Source organism: Talpa occidentalis, unplaced genomic scaffold (genome assembly GCF_014898055.3).
Source record: "Talpa occidentalis isolate TD23 unplaced genomic scaffold, MPIMG_talOcc4v2.1, whole genome shotgun sequence".
NCBI lineage: Eukaryota > Metazoa > Chordata > Mammalia > Eulipotyphla > Talpidae > Talpa > Talpa occidentalis.
Genome location: NW_026555331.1, coordinates 18917804 through 18928559, shown reverse-complemented (window position 1 = coordinate 18928559; position 10756 = coordinate 18917804).

The following is a 10756-nucleotide window of genomic DNA, read 5'->3' as shown; positions in this document are numbered from 1 at the left end:
CTCCCCTGCAGGATGTCTCTGATTTATAATTGTCTGTTTTTGCTTTGTTGTGTTTTGTACTGTTATTATTATATTTCTACACTGATGTCTTATTTGGGTTCCCTATATTCCTGCTATAAGTGAAACCATCCAATATTTTTCTTTTTCCTTTGGCGTATTTTGCTGAGCATAATTCCTTCTAGCTCCATCCATGTTGCTGTGAATGGCATGAGTTTATCTCTTTTGATTGCTGAATAATATTCCATTGTGTATATATTAAGGGATTGATCACAAAGATATACAAAGAACTCACACAGTTCAACAAAAACAAAATAAACAATCCAGTCAAGAAATGGGCAGAAGAACTTAAAAGATATTTCTCCAAAGAGGAAATGCAAATGGTCAACAGGCATATGAAAAAAATGTTCAACATCCCTTATAATCAGGGAAATGCAAATCAAAACCACACTGAGATACCACCTTACACCAGTAAGAATGGCACATATCAAAAAAACAAGCAACAACAAATGTTGGTGAGGATGTGGTGAAAAAGGAACTCTCCTGAATTGCTGGTTGGAGTGCAAACTGGTCTAACCACTGTGGAAAGCTGTCCAGAGGATCCTCAGCCTACTAAAAATGGAGCTACCATGCGATCTGGCAATTCGACTCCTAGGGATCTACCCAAAGGACATAAAAACAGTGATTCAAAAGAACACCTGTACACCTATGTTTATTGCAGCACTATTTACAATAGGTAAAACCTGGAAACAGGTCTTATGTCTAGTTCTTTAATCCATTTTGAGTTGATTTTTGTGTATGGTGTGAGGTAGTGGTCAAGCTTCATTCTTTTGCATGTAGCGCTGGAAGGGATCATGCTCAGTGAAATAAGCCAGAAAGAAAAAGAAAAATACCGGATGGTCTCACTCATAGTGTTAGGGGGAAAAGGATGTCCCAAAGCAAATTCCATATAGGCTTTGTGGACTCCACCCCCACCCCAGGTCAAAGCCAAAGACACTGGGAACTCCAAATCCCATCACCACCAAAGGGAAGGTGGCTGGGACCTGAGGGTGGGGTTAAGCAGCCAGGTGGATACAAAAGGCAGACACGTGGGCTTTGGGGGCGCTCCATTTTTGGGCTCTCGGCCAGCTCGCGGCATCCGGCCAGCTCTGAGAGTAACTTTGGGTTTCCAGGTCGTCAGATCCGGTAGGACGCATTAAAGACTTTATTTCCCTATTTTCTCCCTGAGTTGTACATTTTCCTCATTTCTTTTTCTCTTGTAAATAAACCTTTTATTAACCCTTTTGCGTGTGTCTGTAGTGGAGTATTCATAAGTCCCTTTAAAGCGTGCGGGTGAGGACCCACAGCCAGGAACCCATTTAATATCGGGGTTGCTCTATAACAATAGCAGGAATCTAGAAAACTTAAATAAGGGACCAGGAAAAAGAATAACTGTAAGAAAGAAAATATCAAAATCAACAAACAACTATGAACAAGAGACACTCTATGGGGGGTCAGGGGTGGGGAGGGGAAGGATTGGGGTCAAAATAAGGGGATTGCAATTGTATGGGGAATATAAAAATAAAATTTATTAAAAAAAACAACCTGGAAACAACCCAAATGCCCAAAAATAGATGACTGGATCAAGAAGATATGGTACATATACACAATGGAATATTATTCATTTTTCGTCTTGATTTTTTTCCCAGTTCCATCTTTTTAAGCCTTCTTATGCCCCATGGTGCCTTCACTTTTGCATGTGAATCTTGTGCCCTCTGCAATTGTGGTCTTGCTTTAGCCTAATGCTTATTCATTTCACAGGCATTAGCTTAAGGCTCACCTCTTGTAGACAAATGTAGATGCATGGAGTTCTCATTGCCAATATACACATTCCCACTGGTGCACTTTTTTTCACATACTGTAATCACACTTGCATCTGCCTGCTACCAGTCAGGAAGCTGGGATGAGCCTTTTCATCTCTATTTCATCAGTGTCTAGTGTGCTACCCAGCACTGGAAGGAAGATTCATACGAACCCATCAAGTCCGAGTGGGACTAGAGGGAAATAGATTTTATATTAATGAAAACTGCATCAGAATCAGATTCACTGACATTCATTTCCACAATCTGAAGCAGAATTCTCCAAAAAAAAAAAAAAATAGAATTCTGGAAAGCATTCAACATTTAACTTTTTTTTGTGGTTTTCCAAATCAGAAAACTACCTGGGAGGCATATTAAGCAGCTTTAAAATGAAGTAGTGAAAGCAATCACTCATTTCTTGTAATCAGCAATCTGTCCTATGCAACCAGAGTGAGATTTGGGAGTGTGTGTTTCCTATTTTCCCTCCTTTCTCCACCTCTTCTGCTTCACAATGGGAATTTTTCTCAGCCCAGGTACTAAACCTTTGTAATGCAGAATCTGGAGCAGGGGCAAGCCCAGGAAGGGAAAAACTTAAGAAAGGGCTGAATCAAAGCAAACGAAGTCGAGCTACATAATAAAGAGCAAGACTGCAGGGAAAGGTCAGAGAGAGGAAAATAAATAGCCTGGACTGGGATCAAGAATTTGGAGAGTTACCATATGAAGCCCTCTGCAACAGCTGTGGGCTGAGGGAATTATGAGTTATGGACTTATTGGCAGCAAGTAAGTAGTAGATGAGAAATAAGATATGGCATGGATATTCTTTCTTTTTCACAAGAGATGCGAGTAAAAACTGTTTTTAAATTATTTGTGGTTATTCAACTATAGTTATTTAAATGCAACTCTTAAATGAGCCACTTTTCTAGGATACTTATATGCTTTTTAATTACAGGATTTTGGATATGATTACATGGGTGCATTACAAAAATGCCCAAAATATGTCAAAAAAGTTTCAGTTTTTTTAACATTTTTATTATTCTATTGAGAGAGATTTAACATATATCATTGTGTGAGTTTAGGCACAGCATATTGATCTGGTACATTTATATTATAATGTGATTACCATTGTAGCACTAGCTAATGCTTCTATCACATCACCTAATTAGAATTGCTCTTAGTGTTGGGGACAATTAAGATCTAGTCTCTTAGCAAGAAAAAAAAAAAAACCTTCAATTTTTTATTTCACTCAAGGGCAATGTCCAAGAGTGAGATGAATTTACATTTTTTGCCAGCTTATTCCAGTAATGTCTTAGTATTCCTTACAGAGGGCACACAAAGAAACTGACTGGGTTCTACCCCTTAACCTAGCTTTGTTGAAGGCTAGAGACATTCTTGATTTAGAGAAGCTGTGTCATTCACCATGAATCAGTATTTCCAAAATGTTCCTGAATGCCTTTGCAATGCCAGTGTGCAAAGTAGGGCCTTTCTCAGAAAAATAAATGCACATAAAAAAACACACACAAGGTTCTCCCCGGTGGCACAGCGGTTGAGCACTGGGTTGCGAAGCTGCCCGCAGCCTCTGCAGCGCTGGTTCAATCCCCGGCCACCGGACGAGGGTCCCACATGGCACGCAGACCTCTCCTGCTGTGCCCGCTGCTCCCCTGAGCAGTGTACTTCGTCAGTCTGCCTGCTCTGCTCCCTGCTCTGGCTCTGGTGAATTCTCTCACCCTCTGCACTTCTGACTGTAGCCAGTGCTTGTATAAATAAATATATCTTTAAAAAAATTATAATAAAAAACAAAACACACACACAAAATTTAACTTACACTTTGAATTAGAATCATGATATCCTGATGTTTTTCTGTCGACGTTCCAGGCATGACAGAGCAAGTTACCATGGCTAACTACATGGGTTTCAGGAGGGACAGTCACACAGATCATCCCTACATGGGATCATTTGCCTACAGAATGTAACCATGTGGGAACATTTCATCTTACTGCCTGTCTCAAATAAGTGGTTGATAGCCAAAAGCACTCTGGGAAAATACGGACTTTTGCTTAACTCTAAATGACTCTCATATCTACAGATCCCCAATTTTTTTTTTTTTTTATCCTTTCACTTACGACTGGAGATCTTAGATCACTTAGTGGGTTAACAAAGACACCTTGGGTCTTGAACATTTCTGAAGCTCTTTAAATCCACTGTCCTGCATTGGGCATTGTTGAATAATTGATAAGACAACTTGGAGTGGCAGGTTTATGATAAATAGTTGAGGTCTTTCAGTAAGAAGTTTCATCCCTGAAGGAAGAGGTGGATAGAAAGGTTGGAGATAAAGGTTTCTTCAAATTTCCTGGACAAAAGCCCCTGAGGGTTCTTGCGCTACCACACGGAGGTACTGTCTGAAATTGATGAGTGATTATCAAAGCCATCCCCCAGCCAAAGCATTTTGCAGTAATTTACTCAGGCCACGCTCACTTGCTGCCTCTACATCCCATAATTCACACTGTCCACCTGAATTGTCCCTCAAGGCGTGTTAAGTAAAGCTTCTTCTTCCCCTCTGCCTCTGCCCTCTCAATCATCTCTTCCTCAGGCACAGACAAGTTCTACTGAAGGCCAAATTCATCTCCACATCTGACTGCCAAATGAAATGTTAAAATTCCCTCAACCCCTCGGAAGAAACTTTCAATGATCAAATAACATAACAATTCCAACCAGATGTCAAATCTTCTAGAGTACAATTTCTCAAATCTTTCTGCTTTCCTCTAATCATTTTTTATGGGGATCATTTATAAAAATATAATATCATGCTGTTAAGAATTATATAACACTGCTGGTTTTTTTTTTCCTTAACTGAAGCTTGTCTTTCTTTTCCAATAAGATATGAGATTTTGTTATGCACTAGACAGTAGAACAGGGGTAAGGGTGGCAATTTCTTCTTGAGAGACAGGAACTGAGTATCTTCTGAAGCAAAAATATCAATCTTGTGTAAAACAACACAATAATTTTTACCAAAAGAAGAAAAGTTTTTCAAGAGTGTGTGACAGAGAGAAGAAAAAAAATTGTCAATATCAGGAATGAGGAATATTCAAAACAAAAATCAGTCCCACTGAAAATGAAGGGTTCGGTTCTCCGTGTGACAATCAGAAAGTGGTTAAATTTCATCCAGGATAATTTCTTCCATATTAACCCCCAATATACGTGCAGGTGAGAGTTACGATCCAACATCTGGGAATACTTTTCTCCTTTCAAATTGAGAGAAATACATTTTTCTTCATCCCTACCTTCAGTGGAAACACCCAGAGTGTATTTTGACACCCTAGGGAAGGAACTGCAGAAGCTACCAGGTAACAGACATTTGTCACTCTTGTCGGTTGTGTCTGAAACTCATTCCTCCTTGGAGATCACCTCCCTTTGTGATCAAACAGAACATGTTACTCTAGAGATTGAAAATTTCTGCTACTCATTTTACAAGCCTGACTTGCATCTAGGTAAAAGCCCACAACTTGGACTCTACTGATTGGATTACTGTACCCTGGACTTGAACGTAGCAGTGGTAAAAAACACTGCAGTCCTAGGACCTCTCTGGTGGCACAGAGGTTAAAGTTTCAGTGCTACCAAGCTATTTCTAGCCACTGCAGCATGAGTTCGATCCCCAGCCAGGGAGCTGACCCACATGGCACAGCCGACCTTTCCTGCTTCGCCCACTGCTCCCCTCAGCAGTGTATTTCGGTAGATCTGTCTATTTGGCTCCCCACTCTGTCTCTGGTGAACCATCTCACCCCCACCTGTGGCCTATACCCCAGCTCTTCTGTGCAAAATAAAATAATTGTAAAAAAACAAACAAAAAAACCCCAAGGTCCTAGAGATTAGTGATAAGTCCCTGACAGAGGTGACAATGGTGCAAAGTTGGACCGTTGAGTGCAGAGGCAGCGACTGGGCTGCTACTCAGCAATGTGTCCCATAGCAGCTGTGTCACATGGGCCCAGATCCAAGCTGGGATCGTAGTGCTGGTTCCGGGTCTTCAGCTCTTCTGAATGGCTCAGCCATCTAGGCTACTATCTTTCCACTGATTTTCCAGATTTATTAAAGTGAGTCATTAGACCCGACAGGCACTGTGGCCTTACTTTCCATGTCTCTGCATCATTAACACAATTTCAATGGCTGTGATTTCAAATTTATACAAAAGAAATACAAATAATTCACAGCATTCCTGGGTACCCCTCAGCCAGTTCCCAGCATCAGTATCATTCTCCATTGCTTTATTCTTCTCTCCTGCAATGTTTCAAATTGTAGACATCTTTTCAGTAAAGTGTTATTGTATATTTACTAAAAATAAATTCTCTTACATAATTACAACACAATTTTCAAAATCATCAAGTGAATGTGGATATGTTTTTCTACAAATAAGACATATCTAATATGTAGACTTTATTCAGAACTTGCCAGTTGTCCCAGTCACATCTTTTACAGCAAAAGAAAATTCAAGATCATTCTGGAACTATTTAGTACATTTTAAATAAATGTATCTCCTGTCTAAATCAGGGAGAGTTGTTTTCTGCTGCTATGACAGACAGCTCAAATTGATTAAAAATATATATATTGGAACCCGGAATGAGGTAGCACTGAGACCATTTCCATGCCTAAGGAAGCTGTTGAGAGGAAATCATGACGTACTAGCAATTTCTAATGGTCATCAGTGAGAGCCTGTAAAAAACAGTCCTAAGGGAAAAAGAACCCTCTTCTTTCTTAGACATCATCAAGTCTGCAGGTGATACCTGGGACCAGAGAAGACAAGGCCAATAGCAAGGACAAGCCCTTGAGGATGACATGGCAAAGGGCATGGAAAGAATAGCTCCTCCAGAATGCTGTGAACTAGCCCACCCCTAGGCTTGCCACTTGGTGAGATATGTTCTTATTATTTAAGTCAGTTTCTGTCACAGTTTTCTATTACATGCAGCTAAAAACACCCTAAAGATAAACATACTCAGTTAAGTGACTCCAGTTCTGTGTTGACATTTTATTTGATGGGTTAGACATTCTTATAAATATAAAACTAGAGGAGGTGTCATTATCTGCTACAATATCATAAAGCTAGTTTCTTAAATCCTCCTAACATGTTATTTCTTATTTTTTTAAAGAAAGCATTACAAAGGATGGGAAGAATGTTTAAAACACCAGCGATAGGTAAAACACCGTTATGAACTTAAGAACATGAAGAAGGCTCTTAAAAGGAGCTGCTTGGTGTTCTTGCATAAGAAACAAACTCTCCCATCAACATTTATTAAAGACTTAGTGGTACTAAATTCATAATGCTAAATACATCCTTGGTGCAGATTAATTTATTAATGGACACAGAATGCTATGCAAGTTATCAGTCCTATTTGATAGCTGAGGAAATGGGATCAGAAAGGAAGCAGTTTCATCAAGATCCTAGAGATGGAATCAAGACAAACCAAGGGAAGCCAGTGTCACAGCTGTTGCACTACCTTTAGGATAATTAAGTCAAAATGATAACTCCTTCTGAGGGAAAACTATTTAATAGGTCAATTTGATCTGAAAAATAGGTATGTGTGTTGAGGGAGGCAAGACTTATTTCTATAGAGAGAAACCAAACTAAGTGACAGATAAAGAGAAACTTAGAAACTAATCCTTGAAAACTGACTATAGAACTGAAGCATCTGGAAGGGGTGAGAATAAGGAGGGAGCATAATGGACTCTGGTGGTGGCTGTGGGTGCTCTGGTTGTAAGTCCTACAGGGGCGTACACCCCAAACACCTACATTATTGTAAGCCAATGTACTGCAATAAAAAATATTTTTTCCCAATAATATAAGGTGACCTCAAAGAGACTGAAGAATAAGGGTGGTGCTAATTTGGAGGAAGGGGCTTGATTTTCTCCATCAGCATTGACTCCTCCCAACCCCAGCCTCCCATCCCCACCAGGGCAGTTGCTGTCACTGACGTGCCTCCACAGATGAACGTGGCTGGCACAGAGAGACCAGAAGGCGAGTTGTAACATTTTCAGAGGAATTGTTATGTTTAACAAAAACCTCTCAGAGAGCAGCTAGGGCTAGCGGCCTCATTTTCTGGAAAATGAATCTGAGACACTTGCTCAATTATATCCCTGACCCACTGTCCTGTGCTTCAGAGGATAAGATAGGCTTGTGAGTTGCCCAAAGGTGGGGAAACGCCTGCTTATTTTAACAGAGTTCTGACCCTCTCTCAGCTCTACAGAGGCCCATCCCTACCCCACCTGTCCAGCAGCAGCTTGGCAGACTTGTCTCAGGGCGAGGCCTGGGTAATTCTTCACAGAGAAACACAGACGATATTTCTATCTCTTAAAATATCATTTATCTGAGTGTGTACATACCAACTTTGAGAAGGATGAGTATTTAGTCGTGGGGGTTGGAACAGCAGGGAATACTTGCTTATAGGGAAAGTGTTTGACTTCCATCCTATTGCAATATTATGTAGATATAATCCAATCTAGTTCTAAATAATTGGCCATCTTATTGGCCCTAGATGACTCAGTAGGCATCCATTTCCATAGTTAGTCAATCAGTGTCTGGGAGAAAAATAACAACAGTTATCATTTGTCATCTGTTTTCCTAATGTGAGGTACTGAACTTAGCCCTTTGTGTACGTTATATGAAATAATCCCCACAATCAAACTGTGATGATTATTGTCATCCCCAGATAACAAATGAAGAAACCAAGCCTTGAGAATTTAAGTTACCTGCCAACACCCCCACAGCTATTGAGAAGTTATCATTAGTCACATCAGTGTTGAAGCATAGGCCAAGACCTTCCTGACCCAACAAGATGCCCCTTCATCTACTTCTTAATGTATCTGACAAAACAAATATACCTATACATATGCATATATATTTAAAGAGAAATATAAAAGAAAATTACATACATATATATGACCAACAAGGAATAATAGTACAATAACTCTTCAGTAATTAACCTCGTTTCCAATAGGATCAAATGCTAGCAAGGGAGGCAGAGCAGTATGGGTCCTTGGGAGAAATATAAAGCACAAAACAGGATGGAAATTTAACCAGCTTTCAGCATTTGACTTTCTTCTTGCAGAAATATCTTTGCTTGGTTTTCACTCATGCCTGATTTTCCTCCAACCTCAGCCTTGCTCCTTCTTAATTTCCATTTCTGGTTCCTCCTCCTCTGCTAACCCTAACTCTGTCGTCCACCCTCTTTTCTCTCCAAATTCCTTCTCTAGGTGATCTCATCCTCTTCTATTTTTTAAAATAACATTTTTGTGCTGATGACTCATAAATCACTATCTTAGTTCTTAACACTCCCCTGGGCTCTAGATTTATATATCCAGCTGCCTACTTGACATCGCCTCTAAGCTGTCTAATAGACACATCAAATTTAGTGTGTCCAAAATAAAATTCCTGATTTACCCCCAGCTATTTTCTTTATCACAGATAATAACATCATCGCCAAGTTTCTTGGGCTAAAAAACTAGAAATGACCCTCATTTTCTCACTTTCCAAACAATTTACCTGCAAATTTTAACAACTCTAAGTTCCAAAATATTTTCAGGATCCCACCAGTTGTCACCATCTCCACTGATACAACCTCATACAAGTGATCTCACACTTGTGCTGCTATCGGTTGTTTCCAGGGTTCATTCTCCACACAGTAACAAGAGTTAACTTGCAGCATAAAACAAATCAAACCAGTTCATTGCTTAAAAGCCTCCAATAATTTCACTGGGTTTAGGTAAAACAAACTCTTGAGCCTGACCCACCAAGCTCCACGAGATGCAACTCTTGCCCCTCTCTCAGAGATGACCACACAACTTTCCCTTGCCATTCATGTCACTGGTGTTTTGAACCTGATGGCCCTTTGGCCTATAGAATGTTCCTTCTTCTCTGGTTACCTCTTTTCCCTTACCAGTCTCTTACCATGATCTTCACCTGCCATTCTAGCTACAGTAATTTCTTCCGTCCCCTACTCCAAGTTCCATTACATCCCATGACCTAGTTTCATTATTTAAAAACAAACATTATGTGATAAGTGTTTCACCATTTGTTGCTGTTCCTGCCCCCTGAATGGAAGGTACAAGAGGAGAGTCCTGTTGTAGAGAAAGTGTCCAGATAACAAAGAGCTGACCTGTAAAGGGGAGGGCTGATTTCTATAGATTGGATGAATTATCCCACTGTCACGTTCATACCTATTGAGGAATTCATTGACACTTGGTAGCCAAGAAACACACCAAAATACTAGTTTCTACAATCTCTTGACTCAGGGAATAGTATGTTCTGGTTAGGGAATGCTAATTGGGTATTCTAGTTACTTAAGTAGACTGAATTTTAAATGAAAAAAATCAACGCTTTTCCCATAATATCATGGGAGTTTGGGTATGCCTGGGACAAAATTATTTGATGATAATCAAATTCTAATGACCTAAAAAACCAAGAACTAGACCTCACTCATCCTGGTCAATACAAAAATAAATACCTAGAATTAGGTCAGTGTTGTATCAAAAGACTAAAGTATGTGGCATTGGCTTAATGGTCAAATGGCAGGCAGCAGAAGCTTTGATGGCAGTTGGAAAGATGGGAATCTAGCTCTAAATAACCCATTTTATTTTATTATTTTTTAAAGATTTATTTATTTATTTATGCAAGCACTGGGTACAGTCAGAAGTGTGGGAGGGTGAGAGAATTCACCAGAGCCAGAGGGTAGAGCAGAGGAGGCAGACTAAGTACACTGCTGAGGGGAGCAGCGGGCGTGGCAGGAGAGGTCTGTCGTGCCATGTGGGACCCTCGCCTGGTGGCTGGGGATCAAACCAGCATTGCAGATGCGGTGGGAAGCTTCGCAACACAGCGCTCAACTGCTGTGGCACTGGGGAGGCCCAATAACCCATTTTATAGTATTGTCACCTGTGATAAC